Here is a 23,041-nt window from a genome sequence, read left to right as displayed (position 1 = left end):
ATGCACTCCATACCCATCTGGTGGGAGGTAGTGGAAAGGGTTACAGAAGCTCATAATGGGCACAAGGACTGAACCCCACAATTCATTTAGCTCAATAAGTTACAATGAATTAATAATATAAATTCCTTCCTTCAGGTAACTTAAATAATATACTTTAGTTATACCCTGATTGTTTTACATTTTCTGTAAACCTAACAGAAAATGAATATGATGTTAGCAGAAACTATGCAGACTTATTTTTTGAGATATATACAAGAGTTGTTACATTCTTGTACAGCCACTAGTACGCGTAGCGTTTCGGGCAAGTCCTTAATCCTATGGTCCCTGGAATACGATCCCCTGCCGCGAAGAATCGTTTTTTCATCCAAGTACACATTTTACTGTTGCGTTAAACAGAGGCTACAGTTAAGGAATTGCGCCCAGTAAATCCTCCCCGGCCAGGATACGAACCCATGACATAGCGCTCGCGGAACGCCAGGCGAGTGTCTTACCACTACACCACGGAGACTATTATTCTTACATATAGAATAATATCTATCTATAGACTTATCTATAATAATAATTCGTTTTGTCGCGGATAGGCAGCCTGTGTATACCGTATCCCTCTGATTTGATTGAACAATAATTCAATTAATTTTGTCAGGGACAGGCAGCCTATGTATGTGTGTACGTCACGTTAATATCGAGGTCCCCTCAACTCCGAACTACAAACCCTCCCAACTTAACAATTGAAGACCACGTTATTGTGACTCATCGCCTGCTTAACAATTGAATAACTCCCAGGTACCTATTTTCTGCTAGGTGAACAGGAACATTGGGTGAAAGGAAACGTGCCCAACCATCTCTGTCCCGCCCGGTATTCCCAAATGTGAGTTAAGAACGAACCCAACAATACTACCGAGACCTTAATTTAAATGAGAGTTAATATACCATAATGCCCAAGGAAATCTCACCAACGTGATACATCAATGAGAAAATCAACTAGGGCAATGTAGGGGATGCGAACCCTCGACCTGAGTACTCCCAAACTGCGCACCTTACCTCTGCACCACGACATAATGTAAGTTATACAACATTCCACTGAATCCACAGAACGTATGGTGGAGAACTTCATTACCTATACCAGAGTTAATGGGAGTTATATGTAAAACCAGGACTAGCTTCAATAGGGCCTCCAAACGACCTGTGGATTCAATGGAATCCCAGGTTGTTTTCACGTCGTGGTCCAGAGGTAAGGTGCGCAGTGTGGGAGTGCCAGGGTCGAGGGTACGAATCCTCGCATCGCTACTGTTGATTTTCTCATAAAATAATAATACTATTTGATTTATGCAAGAGTACATAGATATGATGCACCAACAGTGGAAGATTCATAGGAAAGAGCTTTCTCTAATTACAAAACGTTTTCATCAGAATCAAACGTAATCTATGTTTTTTCCGATTCATAGATAAGACAAACACGAGGCATAAGGCTGCTAATACGTAGAATGTATTCAGTCCTCCAAACAAAGACCCAAAAGTGATTCCATGCACCCGCCAAACCCCCTGTATATGAATGAAAACGGTTTACACAGGACTCACAACTGATAACGTTGGAACACTTCCGGAACAGGTGCTTCGCTGACTTTTCTTCGAACTACAACACTGTAAATGCTTCACCCACTTACTACAAATACAAGTAATCGCTAACAGAACTAAACACCTAACCTAACCATGCACAGTATGCCAATATATCAAAAAATATTTTTATATTTGAGAAAATTCCTCTTTGGAATGAACAGCATGCTAAAATTGATGAATGCGTCTGTGGGGTCGACCGCTAGATGGAATGGACTTTGTCTGAGGACGGGTTGCGATGTGTGTACACAAAAAACTGGAGTTTCCCAGTGAGTAACAGTCCGTGTAAATACGTGTTGCAAGGTGCATGAGCAGTAACAGGTGCAGGTGAGTGAGGAGTGGCTGAGAACAAATAGTTGCCTTGTAAGCGCCAAAAGCCCTGCTGCTTACAAGGCAACTATCTAATTTATACCTGTTCATAAAAGGCAGTTTCTTTTATACTTGTATATTTACACGTCAGGTGTATGGTGGTGTGTACAAGTCAGGTGTGTGATTGTATTCAAGTAAATTTATTGAGGTCATAAAATACATCCCAAAAGGATAGAGAATATTAGGCTATTTTTACCCTCAATTGGTTACATTCAGAGGCTTTGAGTTTGGTGATCAATTGAAACTGAAACAAGTTTGAAGTATTTGGTGATCAAGGTGTGTAGCAGTATACAGATCAGGTGTGTGGTGTGTACATGTCACTTGCGTCAAGGTGAACGCATCAGGTGTGAGATGACAAACACAGGTCAGGTGTGTGGTGACGCACAGGGCAGGTGACCCCAAGCCGGCACCCAGCCAACACCACATCACTCAGCCGTCGGCACACTGCGCCTGACTTGTACTCACTTAGTTGTGCTTGCGGGGGTTGAGCTTTAGCTCTTTGGTCAGCCTGTTATGTTTCACACTTTATTGGTGCCTCTCCCTGTTGTTGTTTTAGATTCAGCTACTGGGAACAAAAAGTTCTAAGTAGCACGGGCTATGGTAATCCCCTAGAGAACTTACCTGGCACAGGAGCGGGGCTGTAACTGTATGTGCCTCTCCCGCAGCATACCTGCTTTAAAGCGTGTTTATCTGCCGTAAGTTGCAACAGTTTTCCAGCATCAGGCGACATAAAGCCTCCGGGCTCACAATTTTCCCAGACACACGAGAACGACGGGATATGTACAGTCCTGTACTATAGCTGCCTCTATCCCAAAACAATAACAATTCTCTCAGGTCCAGCAGACTCCAGGGGCCGATTCACGAAAACACTTACGCAAGCACTTACGAACCTGTACATCTTTCCTCAATTTTTGGCGGCTTTGTTTACAATTATTAAACAATTAATGAGCTCCAAAGCACCAGGAGGCTGTTTATAACAATAACAACAGTTGATTGGCAAGTTTTCATGCTTGTAAACTGTTTAATAAATGTAACCAAAGCCGTCAAAGATTGAGGAAAGATGTACACGTTCGTAAGTGCTTGCGTAAGTGCTTACGTGAATCTGGCGCCAGTTTTCTTGTTATAGGCGTCGAATTGGAAGTAGTTTTACCTAACCACAACCGTATGGTGCTAAAACTTGTCCAGCCTACCTAATCTTTTAGAGGCTATACTTAAACTTAACTAGCTCAATCTGGACGTTGGTGTTAAGGGTCTTAACACCAACGTCCAGATTGAGAGCTAGTCCTGTTAGGTAAAAGACCCGCCCAAAAATGCAAACTAAACTACGTTATATAGGATTGTAATGGTCCCTAAAGGCAACCTACTGACCTTCCCACGGATGCAACCCACAACAACTCCCTAACTCCTTGGTACCTATTTAGTGCTAGATGAACAGCGGCATTAGGTGAAAGTACCTGTCCTGCCGCAGGAATTAAACCAGAGACTTTTCGGTTGTGAATCAACTACACTAACCACTGGCAATTCCTGTAAGAAATGACAACAATGTGGCGATAATTATAGCCAACGACGTCATCAGTGAGACGTGGGAGAAGTTTCATTCAAGAAAGCAGGAGACAAGAGCCGTGGGAGTGAGGCCAGACCTGGCAACACTGCTACCCATCGTCTAAGGCCTGAGAAAAGTATGTACCCGTCTACGTCATCGCTTCTCTGTAAACACGTCTAACTTAAATTATCGTAACGTGACTGAACCTAACGAAAATACGAGATCAAATGGGAGGGATTGGGGAAGTGGGTACCTTTGACGATCCTCCGGCTTTCTGTCCCTGTCTTGAACACTAGAATATTCGCATTTCTTAGGGTAATTATATGTGCGCGCGCGCACGAGTTGTGACGTCACTATGACGTCATAATGTTTATGCCGGTACAGGTTTTAGACCCTACTAGAGACGTTAGCCTCGTCCCCACCGTCACAAAACAGTACACTAACACGTCAGACACCAACAGCGAAAACGCTGCGTTTTACGTCACTCATCCAATGATTTTCTATAAATGTTTATCAACATTTTAAATCACTGTCATTTATACGAATGGTTGGAGCATTCGTATTTCTTACGTTCCCAATAATTCTCTTGTTGTGATAGCCTACATTGCTGAACTTGCCTGGCGATCCGCCTAGACAATCAACAACGATCCTCATTGGTCCGAGGAACGTCAGTTTTACGGCGTTTTGAATTTCAGTTGGTCGCTAGTGTCAAATTTGCAATGCATAAATTTCATCTCTTCACTAATGCAACAAGACATAGAATAGTTTGATAATGCATTCATTGATCTTTTGTTGACTTAAGACTCAACAAGGCACAGTAAGAGTAACGTCAATTCAACGCAGAATTAACGTCATCAACGTTCAAGTAACGTTAATGATGTGTCCACTGTTTATATAAATATATAATATATAATACAAGAGTTCGTACGTTCATGTACAGCCACTAGCACGCATAGCGTTTCGGGCAAATCCTTAATCCTACTTTTCCACGGCATACGACCCGCCAAATCGTTTAACAACCAGGTACCCATTCACTGCTGGGTGAACAGAGGCTACAGTTAAGGATTGGCGCCTAGTCAATCCTCCCCGGCCAGGACACGAACCCAGGCCAAATCGCTCGAGCACTGGTAATGCTTGTAACAAGCTTAACCATTTTCCTAAATTTCTGAATAAAAAAATAAGTTCTTGGAACAAAAGAATAACGGAAACTGCAGAATGACCATTGCCCAATACCAGGCAGCTCTCATTCATATCCAGCCAGACTCATTCATATCCACCAAGACTCATTCATATCCACAAAGACTCATTCATATCCACCAAGTCTCATTCATATCCTCCCCAGACACATTCATATCCACCCAGATACATTCATATCCATCCAGACACATTCATATCCACCCAGACACATTCATATCCACCCCAGACACATTCATATCCACCCAGACTCATTCATATATACATGTCCAGCCTACGCTTAGAACCCTGTTGAACACGGTCCAGGACTAGCGTAAAATCTGTCTTTTTACACGGTGACGCGGGAAGCACCTCTCAGTGCGGGCCGGCTGGTGTCAGGGGCGCTGGTGGCGTCAGTGGGGCTTCTGGCCATAAAGGGCCGTAAGCTGGACGTGCGTCAATTAAGTTCAGGAAGCAGCATTTCTATACAAGGCGCGCTCTCACAGTTATTGGAAAGGTCCGCGGCTCTGTCAGACTTCCTTGACGAGATAACTCTTTGTTTAGCTTGAAGTCAATAATAAAGCAAAGCTGTTTACAACGAAGCATGTTTCGTGGTGTATGGCAGATGTGAATATGTCATTACTTGATTATTGACGTTAATGATACTTATAGCGAGCGAAACGCGGTGGGCTTCCTGCTTGCATAGGCTATGCAAGTCAGCGCCATGCAAACAGGCAGCATAGTCTGTTTTGACTATGACAAGCGGATCAGGAAGTCTCACGGAAAAATGAAATGAGTTGTTCGTTGTCTTTGCAAGGGCTTCTGATTGACAAGTGTGAAGCAGATTTACTTGAACGGTGGCGTTAAACGCTTCAGTTCCCTTTGATGGCGTCCATCACGTAGCCTAAACTGATCAGTGAAGAAGCCGTCTGTTGGCTGAGTGCCTGGTGGAGGGAGCCCATCCTCAGGCTATGCTTGGTCAAGTGGCCGCCATCCCACGAAGGCATATTTCTAAATTTAACCATACATTATATTGCATAACCATAAAACATTATAATTTCATGTACAAGTTATACATTATAATTTTGTGCATAGTTAGCTCTGGGGATAGGCTAAGTTATATGTTTTGTTCTTTTGCAAATTATTTGTATTTAAAACACGTAGTTGAAACATCTAAGATGTGCAGTTGGAACACATGGAGTATAGCACTGACTGAGAAGTGTAAACATATTCACTTAAAAGTCATGAGTTAAGTGTTTTTCATTCATAAGCGGGAAGGGTTGGGTGGGGTGGGGGTGGGGGGTGTTGTAGGAGGCTGGGACAAGGGCTTGGAAACTTCTAAAGTTAGCTTGACTCTTCTGCTTGGCAGCAACACTATCAGAGAATCCGAAGGAATCCAAGTCCAAGGGCGAACAGGGATTTATTTCTGGATTCACTTCATATTTTTGTCCTTTAGTGAAGGATTACCGCACTGGACCGCGGCCTACTGCAAGCCCTGGATAATGTATGTGGCCATTCTGAACACCAAGAGCCTAGACTCAAGGTGATAATAAAAATCATTACTTTCGGGTATGTCAACCCACGGACCAATCCGCTGGGCACAATATCTAGGAGCGACGCCTAAGCAACGTTGATTCATCGTCGAACCAACGCCATTCTCGGATATTAAGCCTAATGGGAGGCTGTTATTATTTATTTATATACAAGAATGTACATTGGGTTTATTAGAGTACAGAGACTTGAAGTAATACATTCTTGTAAAGCCACTAACACACACACAGCGTTTTGGGCAGATCCTTAATCTAACATATAATTTTAAGAAGGTAATTTCTAGCAAAATTAAAAAAATGTTGAGAGCTACATGGTATTTTGCGGTATGTTATATGCAACAACAACACATGCAAGAGCAAGAAAGTGATGTTGAAATAGTTCTTTAATAATAACCAAAACCGTGACAGAAGCATTCATCAGGCAACTCTGGAAATGCTGTCGGGAATGACTTAATGTTGGAAAACACCACCGCATTTAGGAAAGAACTGGAAACTAACTTACAAGAAGCATTGCCAGCAGAAGTAGAGTCGCTGTCTGGGTAAATATGTTCAAGGTAGAAGGGAGGATCACACCACATAGGCAGCCCAGAACACTTCCCAACAACAACCCCCACAAGGACCCTGATGATGACACTAAATGCGGGGATACTAAAAAAGCCCCGAAATCATCTCAAGATAACCTCAAGAAGATGACCAAGGAAAGACTCGTCCTTGTATGTAAGAGGAGGGCAGACAGACCTGCCTCTTTATCTAACTCTACGAACAGTCACCCAAACACCTGGCCTCAGTACACACACACCTGGCCTCAGTACACACACACACCTGGCCTCAGTACACACACACACCTGGCCTCAGTACACACACACACCTAGCCTCAATACACACACACCTGGCCTCAATACACACACACCTGGCCTCAATACACACACACACCTGGCCTCAATACACACACACCTGGCCTCAATACACACACACCTGGCCTCAATACACACACACACCTGGCCTCAATACACACACACCTGGCCTCAGTACACACACACACCTGGCCTCAGTACACACACACACCTGGCCTCAGTACACACACACACCTAGCCTCAATACACACACACCTGGCCTCAATACACACACACACCTGGCCTCAATACATACACACCTGGCCTCAATATACACACACACCACCGAGAACCAATTTGATGTACTGCATGGCACCAAATATTATTTAATGGTTGCTAAACTGTTTACTCTTACGACGGAGGGATCACACAAGTGAGGTGTGTATAAACACAGTCATGAGTTCCTTAATGCAGCGTTGGCAACACACCAAGTGTGTGTGTGTGTGTGTGTGTGTGTGTGTGTGTGTGTGTGTGTGTGTGTGTGTGTGTGTGTGTGTGTGTGTGTGTGTGTGTGTGTGGAGGATAGAGGAAGAGGGAAGGATAGGAGAGAAGAGAGAGGATGCAAAAGTCTGGACTGGAAGGTTGAGAATGGGTAGGGGAGGAAGGGTTAGATGTGACAGAGATAGAAGAGGCAGCTTAGCTACTATATACACACACATAGCCTGCAAGACGGACCAAACGCCTCGTATAATCGACACCAGCTTACCACTTAGGGGCTATTCATGCCCATGCATCCTCTTGGATGGCTTGATCATTATCAATCATCGACACCGGCTGAGTAGCTGACGTTAGAGCAAGTCTGTCATTGTGTGGTAGTTTAAGAGGACGGGTTGCATAACTAACCGCAGGTCTCATTCACCAAATATAAGACTGTAATAACTAGGACCGTTCATTACCTTTCGGTCCTGTTGAGCTTCGACTCACTGCTATCAAAATTAATTATGCACGCTAATCAGGTGAGCTTCTAATGTCAGCAGATTATATTAATTAATTTCTTGGAGTAATTATGTGCCGGGGAGCGTTCTCAGACTGGCCCGTTCTCTATCTTTTGCACTCCGTAAAAAATCCAACTGTTTTGCCTTGAAACGTTCGAATACAAGGATTTCACTTAATTAACATATAGAGATGCGTAGAAAACGGTAATATTACGGTGCTTCAACGCTAACTAAAACGTCGCATTTTAAGCGGATTGGTCGATTCCGTTAAGATTGTGGTGCATTAGGTGAGAGGGTGTTGCAGGATGTGTGGTGGGGATCATGGCGGGTGTAGTGAGTGGTTCAATAAGTAGTTACACAACCACTTACGAAACCTGTACATCTGTCCTCAATCATGGCGGCTTTGTTTACATTTGTTAAACACTTTACGAGCCCCGAAGCACTACGAGGTTGTTTATAACAATAACTTTGTATTGTGAAGTTTCGAAGCTCGTAAACTGCTTAATAAATGAAAACCAAACTGGCATGATTGTGGAAAGATGTAGAGGTTTCGTAAGGGGTTGGGTAAATGGTTGATGGATCCTGTCCCATGCCAGAGCACAGACAGACACACGGATATAATAAATATCACACAGGAGCTGCTTACAGAATGAAGGCAAAACTTCCAGTCATGATTGACGTGGGATCACTAAGTTGTTTCAAGCGCAGGCTAGACATACTTGATTTTAGTTTTACATATAATTGGTTTTGTCGGGGGACAGGAAGCCTGCGTTGAGGCCCTATCACCTCCATCCCAAGGTCCAGCTACTAACCCTCCCCAGGAGGCCACCCCACAACAGTTGCCTAACTCCCGGGTACCTATTTACTGCTAGGTGAACAGCGGCATCAGGGTGACAGAAAACGTGCCTAACCATTTCTGTGACACAACGACCACATAAACACGCGGTGTGAACAAAATATCATCTCACGATGAACATTTGAACAAGGAGTCGCGGGATGAAACCAGAGGCACAAGCCAGTCGTAGATATAAGGAAGAACTTCAGTACAAAGGTGAACACATACAATAGGTTAAAGAAAATAAACCCACTAAAACTATTTCCATTTAAGATGCTCTGGAACACGGTGGTTGAGATACATCAATTGGACAACCGACATCTGCTAGGGTTGGGGCTCGGGAGCTAGCACTCGACACCCTGGAGTACACCCTGCTAGGTGTACTCCTTGCTAGGTGTACACCCTGTTAGGTGTACACCCTGCTAGGTGTACTCCTTGCTAGGTGTACACCCTGTTAGGTGTACACCCTGCTAGGTGTACTCCTTGCTAGGTGTACACCCTGCTAGGTGTACACCCTGCTAGGTGTACACCCTTAAAAGCACATTTCTGTCTGTGCACACGCATGTAAAAACTTATACGAATACACCCACGCATACACGGACGCCCACGCATACACGGACACACACGTCATGGGAGATGTTTACAAGTATAACCAATAGTGTTGATCATCAATCAGTGTAAACTCTTCAGGCAGTTTACGGATGCGGGAAGTGAAGCAAAAACGCCTCGTTAGATACCAGTTACCCAAAGGAGTTTGTGCTTCCCTGCTAGGTGTACCCCCTGCTAGGTGTACCGCCCCTGCTAGGTGTACCCCCTGCTAGGTGCATACACCTGCTAGGTGTACCCCCTGCTAGGTGTACACCAGTGCTAGGTGTACACCAGTGCTAGGTGTACACCCCTGCTAGGTGTACACCCTGTTAGGTGCACACCCTGCTAGGTGCACACACCTGCTTGACGTACTACACCTGTTTACGGTACACCTAACAAGGAGTACCCCTGCTAGGAGCCCCAGTGCTAGTTGTACCCCTAAGAATTATTACAATTATTCACTCTTTTATATTATTCTGACTGATCTTCTGTATATTCGTTCATAGGAGTTACCTCAGCTTCAATGTCTCCATTTTTATATTAGCCGCTGGTGAAGTTTCCCGTCAAAACATCAAAGGATGTACTTGAAGAAGTTGACGCCATCAGCGGTGAGTGAAGCCTCGTGCTCTGACATTTTTGTTTCTCAGGTTAAGGGACCGTGAAAATTAAAATTCGATAATATTAACACTAGGTGTTTTTTTTATGTGATTATGTACCACCTGTTCCTTGACTCAGCGTCGCGGTACCTTACACCACCTGCGTTTTTACTCAGCGTCGGAGTAAACGCGGTGTAGCGTTCATTTTATGAGTTGGGTATAGCTTGTTGAGCCCACGAAGGCGTTTACTCCTACTCAGCGTAGGAGTAAACGCGGTGTAGCGTTCATTTTGTAAGTTGGGTATAGCTTGTTGAGCCCACGAAGGCGTTTACTCCTACTCAGCGTAGGAGTAAACGCGGTGTGGCGTTCATTTTGTGAGTTGGGTATAGCTTGTTGAGTCCACGAAGGCGTTTACTCCTACTCAGCGTAGGAGTAAACGCGGTGTAGCGTTCATTTTGTGAGTTGGGTATAGTTTGTTGAGCCCACTAAGGCTGCCAAGGCTCGTAGTGATCCCTTGTGCGGCTTCCCTCCATGTCTTGTGTTAGGGGCTGTGGTGGTGGAGTGTCGTCACGCTGTGTTGGAAAGATTATGAAACAAGTGGCTGGTTAAGTGCGCAAGTCTGCGCGTCATTGATCAGAAGTAACGAGGCGTGACAAGTGATTATATACGTATATTTCGGTTTATTAATATTAAGAAACTTTTATGTGAATTACACAAGCCCGGGAATCCTTCAGGAGCCGAGGGCTTCTACCTGGTAGACTTTCTCAAGAAGCTACGGGCTCCAATTTGTGCTTTCCCCAGCCTATTGTCTTGTTCTGCCACTCCGTAAAAAATGCGACGTATGTGATAAAAGAATTACTTGCTGTGCATACAAATAAATTTTCGATAAAGCTCGTTATCTGATTGTCAAAACTGTATACATCTTGATGTTAAGCTGTAGAAACGCGGCCCAGTTATTAATTTTAATATAAATAACTTAAATGCTCTCAGTTCCTCTATGTATTAGATTACATTGTGAAGTTGAATATAGATTGAAGTCAGAGAACGTTTATTCTAAAAAAAATAGGGTCGTACAGACACCCAATCCAAAACCTCTGGAAATACAGGAAATGATGTTTCGGTCCGCCTTGGACCATTATCGTGGCGACGTTTCGGTCCGTCTTGGACAATACACACCTTAGACGTGGTACACTAGAGTAGAATCGTCACTGTCAACTGTATACTGTACTGCAGAATAAAGTACAGTTGGAGCTCCTACATCCAACACTTTCCGTTCTAAAACTACTTCTTAAAAATATAATTAATGCCCGTGAATATATATAATATCACTCATACCTTGCTCCCCGTTCAGTGTCAACAAAAGTAGGCCGAGGCTGATATGGGTCAGGGATTCGTTTACAAAAGTGGGATTCCAAAATATCTTGGCCTCGAGTCGGATCCCAGCGGTTATCCTGGCCGGGTGCCACCGCTGTGTCAACTCCACAGGCGGTGGTGAGTGCCGCCAGGCTGCACTAGTGTCAGCTGAAGAGCTTACAGCCCAAGTGGCACTCTGGTTACACCTGTAGGTCTTAACTCACCCCCCTCCCCCATAACCTGTAGGTTATGGGGGTTGGGGGGTGAGTGAGGGGATTGTGGTTCTATCCCGACTTCTTGCTCGTGGTTCTATCCCGACTTCTTGCTCCAAAGATCTCGGGAATCCCCCATTTCAGAGCAACGATACACGATACAGTGCAACAATACAAGCTCCTTTATATTGCTCAAATTTAGAGCTTATCAATACATACCTCACAGATAACTAAATATATTGCAATCCTCAGGAAACTAAATTAAAACATATACAATATCAATCATTAGGATAAATAAAAATCTTGCAACTGTTGCATACATATATATATATTTTTTTGTTTGTTTTAAATCTAAAATGAATCATCGATTTTATACAAGATGAAATGAAAGACAGTATCTCTACAATACTGTGATATAGACCTTATCAACTAAGACGACAGCGCGGCAAGTCATTTGTTCTTATAGATGCACTCGTCCAGGTGCTGCTGCATGTCGCGGAGGATGACCACCTTGGGGCAGCCCTTGGGGCCGTGGTGGCAGTGGACCGGACGGTACAGACAGAAGTGCTCGTGGTCCAGCTTGGCGCGGGGTCGGTGGTACTCCGGGCACCCCTCACACGCGTACTTACACGGGAACTTCACCAACTGACACACCTGCCGGCACAAGAACCTGTTAGTCACTGTATTCGGTACAGAACCACAATCTAATTGAGAGAATATTGGGACCATAGGATGAGATCTAGCCCGCGTACCGGGGCACATGCATTGCCGACTAAACCATCATGAGCTAAATGAATCTACTACCTGCCTGACTGTGCTTGGAAGGCGCCATTCAGTACCACAATTCAAGTTTTATGAGATACTTGGATTGTGCATAGGCTAAATGTCACCGATGTCGGTAATTCCAAGGCCAATTATAATTCAATTTGTCGGGGACGCCTGCATATATGTACTTTAGGCTTGTATTGTTCTCCCACTCAAGGTTGAACTACTGACCTGGGTACCTATTTACTGCTAGGTTAACATAGTCATTAAGTGAAAGGAAACATGCCCAACCTTTTCTGTCTCCCCGGAATCGAACCCTGAAACCCCGATTGTTAGTCGAGAACGAATCCAACCGTACTACGAGACCATACATTTAGTACAATGGACTCACTAGGTGCATCAGAAACTTTCACCGAACGCACAAATCTGAAAAAAATGAAAATTTCACGAGGCTTCGGACCGTCCCGGACACATTATAAAGTCGTGCAACGGAAAAACGAGTGATAGAGACAACTGTGCATCAGAAGACAAGAGCAGAGGACGTATAGTCGCCAGTAGCGACTGGTCACTAGGAGTGCACTGGTCTAGCACTAATGAGTGTTGTAAACCTCCGCGGCGCCGTAATTCTCCACCACAAAAATCTCGTGACGGATGGCGGTATAAACCACGACGGCCAAGGTAGGTAGAGCTGTCTGGCAGAGAACTTGTTAGAAGAGCATCGCAGAGCGCCAGCACCGCTAGCCTCGCTTAACTCACAGGGAAATCCTCAAGTTAGTTCATTTATTATGGACCCCAAGATACCGATCCCATGAGCGGCAGTGGAAATGGTTAGAAGTATATAGTGATCTCGGGAGTGGAGTCCACGCAAGTTTCAGCCCCGCTCCTGTGCCAGGTAAGTCCATCACGGGCTCACCATAGCCCGTGATACTTGGAACTTTTAGTTCCCAGTAGCTGAATCTTAAACAACAACAACGTGGAGCCCACGAGTGATGCCTGATGGGAGCTGCTGCTGCTCTCTCTTGTATTCCTGTCTCCCTCTTTATTGAGGCCGTGCGATGGGATTGAACTCGCGTACCTAGACTCCTGAGGTACACAGTCCTTGTCGATAGTGCATGTGCCTGAAGAGTTCAAGGCCAAAATTTGTCAAACATTTACGCAATCACTTACAAAACCTGTACAGTTTTCCTCAATCATGGCGGCTTTTATAAGTATTAAAGAGTTCACGAGCTTCGGAACTTCAGATCCCAAGGTTATTTTTGTTAAACACAACCTCGTAGTCCTTCAGGGGCTCATAAAGTGTTTAATGAACGTAAACAAAGTCGCCATGATTGAAGAAAGATGTACAGATTTCGTTAGGGCTTGCGTAAATGCTTAACGAATCCTGGCTTTGGAATATGGTTTCGATTACACTGTACTACCTCAGTATTTACTGAAACTTAAGTTTAAAGCCTTATTGCTACCAACACAGCTTGGCTGGCCTCCTCCTCCGTGCATGCGGAAGATTTAGTGAACTATTTCTGGAGAGGAGACACTTATACTCACGGCTGAGTTTAGCGTCCAGGGGGCCGGATTCTTCAAGCAGTTACGCAAGTAATTACGAACCTGAACATCTTTTCTCAATCTTTGGCGGCTTTATTGACATTTGTTAAACAGTTTATGAACTCCGAAGCGCTAGGCTGCTGTTTATAACAATAACAACATTTCATTGGGAAGTTCCGATGATAGCAAACTGTGTAATAAATGTAAACAAAGCCACCAAAGACCGAGGAAAAATATACAGGTTCGTAAGTAAATGCGTAAATGTTTGTTGAATCCTGACCCAAGTCTCCAGATGCGCCAATTGTGTATACTTCTTATGCCCTGGGAGGTGTTGCGGTGTTAATGGTATACTGGAAGTTAGTGGTGAGCTGGAAGTGTTAGTGGAACCCTTGGGAGGGGTCGTGGTGTTAGTGGAACCCTTTGGAGGGGTCGTGGTGTTAGTGGAATCCTTGGGAGGGGTCGTGGTGTTAGTGGAATCCTTGGGAGGAGTCGTGGTGTTAGAGGAACCTTTGGGAGGGGTCGTGGTGTTAGTGGAACCCTTGGGAGGGGTCGTGGTGTTAGTGGAACCCTTTGGAGGGGGTCGTGGTGTTAGTGGAACCCTTGGGAGGGGTCGTGGTGTTAGTGGAACCCTTGGGAGGGGTCGTGGTGTTAGTGGAACCCTTGGGAGGGGGTCGTAGTGTTAGTGGAACCCTTGGAAGGGTTCGTGGTGTTAATGGAGCCCTCGGGAGGGGTCGTGGTGTTATACTTCCACCTTTCAAAGGGTTTCTCTATCGATCTGTCCAATTTCCCAAGCCTTTCCTTTCGCCAACCCCCCTTCTATCCATATTCCTCCCATTCCCTTTCATTTTTAACTCTTTCGAGTTTCTGTTTACTCCTTGATGGATGACGTCAAGGTATGTGATGTGATACCATCTGTTTCAAGCGTGTTTGTGTTTGTTTTTACCTATTTGCTTCTGCGGAATTCAGCTTCGACACTTGGGTCCAGCCATGTTTGTCGGAAGCCTAATGAAATAACTCCTATTCTTCATTTCTTCGATTATTTCTGCCTACTGAAACTGGCTATGGCGTTCGCTTCTACCAACTCTTAAAGTTTATTAATATTATGTTTATTATTGTTCATTCTAAACATTTCCACTTTACATTCACAGCTCTAATTATGGCTTCAATGATCTCTATCTCTTGTTACTTTGTTTTCCTGTCTCGATTTCTCTGTTTCTGTCTGTGTGTCTGTCACAGGCTTTTTTCATCACCGGCAGTTCTAGAGATGTGTACTATAGAACTGGTTTCAGTCCCATAAGTGATTATTATGAAACCGGTTGGTGGTATCATTGCTTTTTCGTAGCATGGACACACTGCTGTGTTTATGCATAATACCTTATTATTTCGTGGCATAATTTTCAATTTTGCTAACTACTCGACTTTCGAAATGTTTAACCCAATTCCTGCAACCTAACTAACCCTTCCCCAACCAAAAATAGTGTGAATTGGATTGTATTTCTTCAAAAGAATCTGAAAGAATTTGCATGTGAAATCAGCATTTGGCGCTGCGATCACTTACTTATAGATTCACTTCTATACTTTACCAAAATAAGGTGAGTGTATTAATTCCCAGAGTTGGTGATAGGAAACATGTACTTAGACTTAACGAGGTTCAAGTAAGTTTATTGAGAAAAAGAAGTATATCTCAAAAGGATAGAGTAGCTTAGGCTATTTCTACCCTCGTTCTTAACAAGGTTCCGCTAGGTTGACTGCTGATATTCTCCACGTCCCCCTTCCTCTGCTAGGCTACTAGCTGACCTTCCCAAGGGCCCCCCCACCCCCAAGGCTTCCTACTGACCTTTCCCAGAATGCAACCCACAACAATCACCTAACTCCCGGGTAACTTGCCCAACCGTTTGTCATGGCCGGGGGATTTAGCCAGGGCTCTTTGGATGTAAGATGAGGATTTAGACCACTGTGCTATAGGACCCATGAGCAGGCAACGCCGCCTGACTGTGCTAAAAAATATTTAATGATAAATTTACTTTTTTCCTTCCATATCTTGCACGAGGTTTAGTACCCTCGTATAAACCGAGTACAGGTTTATTAGTGGTTAAAACGGAGTATAAATGGTTCGGTTTTGGCATACAGTATTGGAATCTGTGCCAAATTTGACAAAGATAGACTGAATGCTGCTTAATATGTCCTGCTGGAGGAGCCTACACACATACACGTTTGCATTCGCCCTCACACACACACACACGTACATACCCTTCAGCATAACACTAAAGTACTTTCACACTAACACTTGCTCATGCGCAGTAAACCCAAGTCCCTCCCCAAGTCTACCCCATACTTTCACACTAAGCCATCCTCTCTCCCACACACTGTACAGACAGTCAGTCACCGCAAACGCGATACAGACACAGACAGGAACCACTTTATATCGCCTCATGACTCCTCTAAGTGATGGCCCCATCACTTCATTTAAGGAGCCGTCTATTTTGGCAAGGCAGCCATTGTACCTACTCACCAGCTTGTCAAACACCAACCTTATTGTTGTTTGAGCGAGTGTTCTTGTTGAATATTAATTATTTACTGTACCACATGCGCTTCCAAATAATTATTTTTGTTGTTAACAAAATTATGCTACTCATAGCCTCATAGGAATTATTTATGGATAATTTCAAAATTTGTTTCCTCTTCGTATTTCATACACCCTCTCTCCCTACATATACACCCACACACCCTCTCTCCACGCCCACACACCCACTCTCCACGCCCACACACCCACTCTCCACGCCCACACACCCATTCGACACGCCCACACACACTTTCCACGCCCATACACCCTCTCTCCAAGCCCACACACCCACTCTCCACGCCCACACACCTATTCTCCACGCCCACACACACTTTCCACGCCCACACACACTTTCCACGCCCATACACCCTTTCTCCACGCCCACACACGTATGTATCTCCACACACCAGAAGAAATTAGATGTAACAGTAAGCTACAAGCGGAGACATACATGTAAACAATCTAAATATAAAGGAAGCTAGGCATATCTTGGCAGAAATATCAAAGGTTTCTAGGCGTCAGATCGGCATTGTTGGTCAATTTAATTTTAATAAAAAATAATTCGAGGAAGCGCTCTCGAATCCGGATTTTTTTTGTTCTTTTCATTTAGTTTCGCAATACTTCATTCGTCTATTTAATTCAAGGGAATTAAATCTATTAGGGATGAACACTCCTTAAGGTCCCTTATGTGTCGTGAATTGTTCGAATATAGAGTCGCACTGTCTTGACTTTATGAGTGAAGGAGAGAAATCTTTAACTGAAAAGGGAAAATATTAAGGCTGGGGGTCGAACCTGCATCCCTAGGCTTCTCAAGGAACTACCGACTGAGCCATGATGAGCGTTCTGTGGTCTTGTGATTTTAGTGAAATATATATTTTCCATTTAAAGTTCAACTGTTCTGTTTCTAATGATATTTCAGGGCAATTATGAAATACATTTGGCGAAAACGTTCTGGTTTATAAGCAATGTGGCCCATGAGTGTGGCCGACTGACCACACTCATAGCGAGGATATGGCTTGTGATGGCCACATCTCTCACCATGACGTCTGGGTGTCTTCAACACTGTCATCGTCACTATCCTCGGCGACGTCACTCTCAGAGGGGGGGGGGGGGGTGTCGTGAGTCACTGACCTCGGAGACGTCACCTTCAGAGGGGGAGTCGTGAGTCATTGACCTCGGCGACGTCACCTTCAGAGGGGGGGGGGGGGGGTCGTGAGTCACTGACCTCGGCGACGTCACCTTGAGAGGGCGTCATTCACTCATCCTCCGGCACAGCGGAGATGGGGTCCTCGACGCCCACGGCTGGACATATTGATCAGGCGCCCTTGACGGAAGTATCGCTCTGAATCCACTTCATGGCCGCACTTATATGTTGAGTTATCGAGCACTAGATGAAGATTCGTTTTATTGTGTTGCATTTTATTAGGTAAAAATTCGCTTTGCGGCAAAAAGATCCTCGCAGATCTGTCTGTGTCTGCTAGTCTCTCTCTGTCTGTCTGTCTCTCTCTCTCTCTCTCTGTGTGTTGGTTACTTCAGTGAAAACTTTGATTACTCGATAAGTCTTCTTAAGGGAGGAAGACTCTATAGGGCTTCAAGAAGACCTTGACAAACTTTAGGAGTGAGCAAACATATGGCTGTTAAGAGTTCAGTGCCAATAAATGCAAGGTAACTGGAAATCGCAATAGACGATTGGATAAAGGCAACTACAGGAATCTGAAAGCGAAAACGCGTTGGGAGTAGATATAATTCCCGCATTAAAATAATAGGCACATACAAGAAAGAAAACGGTAAGATGACAAAAATAAAAATAACATTTATAGATCTATACAAGAACTACACACGATTTGATAATGGTCCTGGACGGACCGACGGCCTGGTCGACGACCGGGCCGCGGGGACGCTAAGCCCCGGAAGCACCTCAAGGTAACCGAAACGTCGTCGTTTCTTCTACGTGTGATGTGTGGTTTGGTCATCTATACAAGAACTTTTAAGATAATTTACACAGCCTCTGTGAGAGCAATTTTAGAATATGCAGCACCAGCACGTTATCTGCACCACGTGAAAAACAAACTTAAAACGGTAGAGATTTGCAACAAGCCAAACACCTGAACAAGGAGGAGTAAGCTACGAGGACAGGTACAGGAACTCAATTTCGCAAACCTGGAGGAAAAAACAGAAAAAAAGGTACCAGGTACAAAGAGCTATGTCGCGGCGGACTTGCAGAGCTAAACTTCGCTCTCCTGTAGCCACTAATGATCAGGCTTAAGCTCGCTGAACCTCACTACCATAGTCACCGATAACTCGTTAAACTATATGACCATGGACACGGCGTCTGCTGTAAAATTGCAGTAAACATTATTGTCACTGGGCTAAAATGCTTTGATAAATCTATCATGATCATTGCACCTTCTTCGATAAAGATCTCAGCATGGTCAATATCCCTAATGTTGTCTCGTATTTACGTGGTCACTACACGTATTTCACTAATAATTAGTCTGGCAAATATTTTACTAATAACCAATAACTAATCTGGCCGCTACATTTAATGCCTCGCTGAGTATTGTGTCCTTTTCCCTAATAACATTTTAAATTAATGGTCACTACACACGAAGAAGAGGTAGAAGCTGACTATGACTAGTGGCTACGTAAGTAAACATGGGACTCGCCTGTTCCATCATCAAGTTAGTGCTGTCGGCGAAGCGTTGTTTGCACACAGGACATGTTTGTTTGAGGGACAAACGGCAGGTACCACAGACGAGATGCCCCTTCCGACACTGGTGAAGGGGTGGAGCCATGAAAGCCTGGCACCCCGAGCAGCAGAAGAGCTTCAGAAGAGTCTCGTACTCCACCAAGTTTTGCGAGTCTTCGTACACAGGTGTGCCATTGAGGGTCAACAGCTGATGGCCGTTTGTACCCGCAGAGGTTGTCTTCTCACTCATCTTGGAGCGAGTAGGCAAGCCGGCGAGAGATGGTACTGCCTAGCTTGCGAAGACGAGATGGTGTTTTCGCTTCTGTGGTAGGAGATGTCGCCAGCGTGTCTGGGATATCCGGCCAGATCTCCTCAGGTGGACTAGTGGGTGTGGTACGAGCGGGAGAACTAAAAAGTCTACGAAAGCTACGGCTAATAGCAGAGCCGCGGACGATTGTCGGTGATGCTTTCACGGGAGAGGGAATTGGAGTCTGAGGGGAGGAAAACTTGGACGTGGGCACTGGCAACTGCGATGCACTACCGCTTCTGCTGTTCCCCTCTGAGAGACTGCCGCTGGCAGGGGTAGAAGGGGAAGACTGGGACAACTTTACTGGCCCACAGAAGGAAACGCTGCGAGGCATGTTGGCTGCCAAGGGCAAGGTAATCTCATCTCCCGTAGACAAGTGACGCTTGCTACCTTCCGGTTCTTCCTTCTCTTCTGTGACGGTGTTGATGGGATATTCCTCACAGGATAAACAGTCTTCAAAGCTGCTATTGTCTTGATCCAAGGACTCTGTCTTAATTTCGTGCCTGGGTGATGAAATTGTGTCTCTAACAGCGAAGTGGTAGGATGGGTTGCGAAATACACGACTATTTCGGCAGGTACTGGGCGACAGCTGGTCATTCTCTGCGCCTCCAGAGTAAGCGGTGGGCCGGTTCAGAGGCATCACGATATCTATACTTTCATTAACGTGTGCTAGAGGTCGCGGCCGGCGCGTGGGTGCATCCTCAGGATCATCTTTATCAACATAGGACAGTGTCCGGCCCCGCTGAACAGAGGCGATTTTCTGCCTGGTGAGGGAAGTGTTGAGGTCCACACTGAGGCTTGCTTCCACTACTGGCACATTAATAGTTTCCACAACTTCGTCTCCTTCCTCATCCTCCACTTCCATCTGCTCAAAACATTCCTGTAGGCGAGATAAACCCGTTGCTTTTACCTGCCTCTCGGTCACCACCTTTTTAGTAATCTTTGAGGGTTTCTCTGTTTGGGCGATCTCCTTCGTCAACATTCCTGTGCTGGCAGATTGTGTGAGCCCTAAATCTGATCCGTTCACATGTCTACTCTGGCATTCGATGTGGTAGTACTTGGTGCAGTCGTGGTAGATACTCTCTTGGGAGAGATTACCGTTGAGGCTGAACCAGGGTTCAGACATGTCCTCACACGACTCGAACTGCGTCAGGTCGTGAGCCGAGTCGCTGGCGAGGCTGGTGGCCTTGTTGGTGGGTCCGGGCATGGTGCTGCTTGAATGTTGTATGTACTTGTGAACACAGACTCCTGATACCAGGCTGTTTATACTCACATCCTTAGTTTTTTTAACGCCTTCGGTATTCTTGACTTCACAGAATGATGATTAGTACAACTATAAACAAAAGGTTTGTTCAAGACTTGGGGAGAGGTTCCGGTAAACACATTTACACTTGCCAAAATCTGAGTGTGACCAACAGGCTTAGTCATTTAAAATACACTTTACAATAGTTGCTATTAACACTCGACTGACTTTTCTGTGAGTGTTTTAGACATTCATTGAGTGCGTGTGTGTGTGTTGGGGCTGCGTTGGGTAGACCCCCAACACAAGTTTATATTTGCTTCACTACTTTTTATCCAAGGGAGTGGAGTCAACACTCGCAGGTGTTGGGTAGTTCCTGTGATCACCTCCCAGTCTGTGGCTGCCAACCCTTCCTCCAGCTGATGTTCTCCTGATTCTGTCTTTTCCGTTGACGAAGGCCCCCTGGTGGTGTGTCTGAGGATCACAAGTGGCTCCGACCTTGTAAGAGAGGAAGGAAGGAAGGAAGTGACCACCCGACAGCACAAGCACGTGTTCCCTGTCTTAAAGAGGACGTTGCTCCTGGCTGTGGGGATAGGGTGTCCCCGGGGGATAGTACAAGTTGTTGACGCACAAGCGACACCGCGATGGCTCTGCAGGCTGCCGTTGATCACTGGGTTTCGCCCGCCACCCACCACCCATATTTATACTGTCGGTCACCTCACCCGCCAACCCACCCACCCGTCCACCTACCCACCCACCCACCCCGACGGTGGTACTACTGTTGCTGACTGTAGTGCTACTGCTGCTGGACGTGGTGGTACTTGACAGGTTGATACTCGAAGGGATAATGGAGTTGGAGAGAACTGGTATTGTTGGGGACGAGGGTGGTTTCCCCCCCCCCCCATACGTGTCGTGGTAACGAGGTGAAGTGGGGCGAGACGGTAACTGCAGGGGATTGTATCGTAGAGGTAGTCGGTAGCGGTAACTGCACAGGCAGTTACCGCTACCGACTGTTACACTTGCAATGGTGTTTAAATGGTAGAGGCGCATGTTCAGTGGTTGGTGGGGGAGGGGGAGGATGTTCCGTTGGGGGGGGGGGGGGTCACCACATTAGAAATTTAGCGGAAATGAAAACCCATGAACCAAACTAATTTGTATGAACTGTTTTGGAAGGTATCCAGGAGCGCCACAACCTGTCCTTTCACTTCGAATCTATATGAATCTGCCCTCCATGGTGTCTGTTTAATCTAGTTGCTGTCCGCCTATTGCTCCAGACGAGCGTTGAAGGGGGATGGCAAGGGTAGGAAATAAAAATCTAACGTGTCATTGGGTAGATTTCCGTGACGTTGCCACGACGCATTTGATCATTCCCCTGCTGCCTCTGGGACGAAAAGTCGTTCGTGTCATCTTTCCCTGGTCACGTTCTCTTTAGTCTCCCTGGTCACGTTCTCTTTAGTCTTCCTGGTCACGTTCTCTTTAGTCTACGTTCACTACACACACTTAACAAATAACAGTGAACACCTTTTCAGCGGGGTTCTAAAATGCACGAGACGCTTAAATGACGCACGAAAAAAAAGTCGACGGCGTACACTCATTAAAATTCGCCCACAACGCACCAACATAATTAACCAGCGGTAGGCGAGGTTAATTTGGCAACGAGGCCTCTACCCCAGGGTGGCTATAATTACCGGTGAGGCGAGAGCGTCCGGCACAGGTGAAATAACAGCTGGTGGTTGTGATGTATTCACACTGCGTCAACGACCGATGCATTCACACTGCGTCAACGACCGATGCATTCACACTGCGTCAACGACCGATGCATTCACACTGCGTCAACGACCGATGCATTCACACTGCGTCAACGACCGATGCATTCACACTGCGTCAACGACCGATGCTTTCACACTGTGTCAACCACCGATGCATTCACACTGCGTCAACAACCGATGCATTCACACTGCGTCAACAACCGATGCATTCACACTGCGTCAACGACCGATGCATTCACACTGCGTCAACGACCGATGCATTCACACTGCGTCAACGACCGATGCATTCACACTGCGTCAACCACCGATGCATTCACACTGCGTCAACGACCGATGCATTCACACTGCGTCAACAACCGATGCATTCACACTGCGTCAACAACCGATGCATTCACACTGCGTCAACGACCGATGCATTCACACTGCGTCAACCACCGATGCATTCACACTGCGTCAACGACCGATGCATTCACACTGCGTCAACAACCGATGCATTCACACTGCGTCA

General features: G+C 45.5%; 1 protein-coding gene and 1 non-coding gene across 2 annotated transcripts in view; one reads left to right on the top strand and one right to left on the bottom strand.

Moving 5' to 3' along the window:
* The window catches only part of LOC123764335 (uncharacterized), an 89,685-nt gene that overhangs the window by 41,252 nt on the left and 25,392 nt on the right, over nucleotides 1–23,041 (top strand). The gene's annotated exons all lie outside the window — the stretch shown is intronic.
* Nucleotides 11,969–21,452, bottom strand: LOC123764337 (uncharacterized). Its single transcript, XR_011225292.1, has 2 exons — nucleotides 19,195–21,452; nucleotides 11,969–12,315 (listed from the first exon to the last, which is right to left on the bottom strand). It is a non-coding gene; the product is annotated as an uncharacterized protein (transcript).

Source organism: Procambarus clarkii, chromosome 82 (genome assembly GCF_040958095.1).
Source record: "Procambarus clarkii isolate CNS0578487 chromosome 82, FALCON_Pclarkii_2.0, whole genome shotgun sequence".
NCBI lineage: Eukaryota > Metazoa > Arthropoda > Malacostraca > Decapoda > Cambaridae > Procambarus > Procambarus clarkii.
This window is presented reverse-complemented; position numbering and strand designations above follow the sequence as displayed.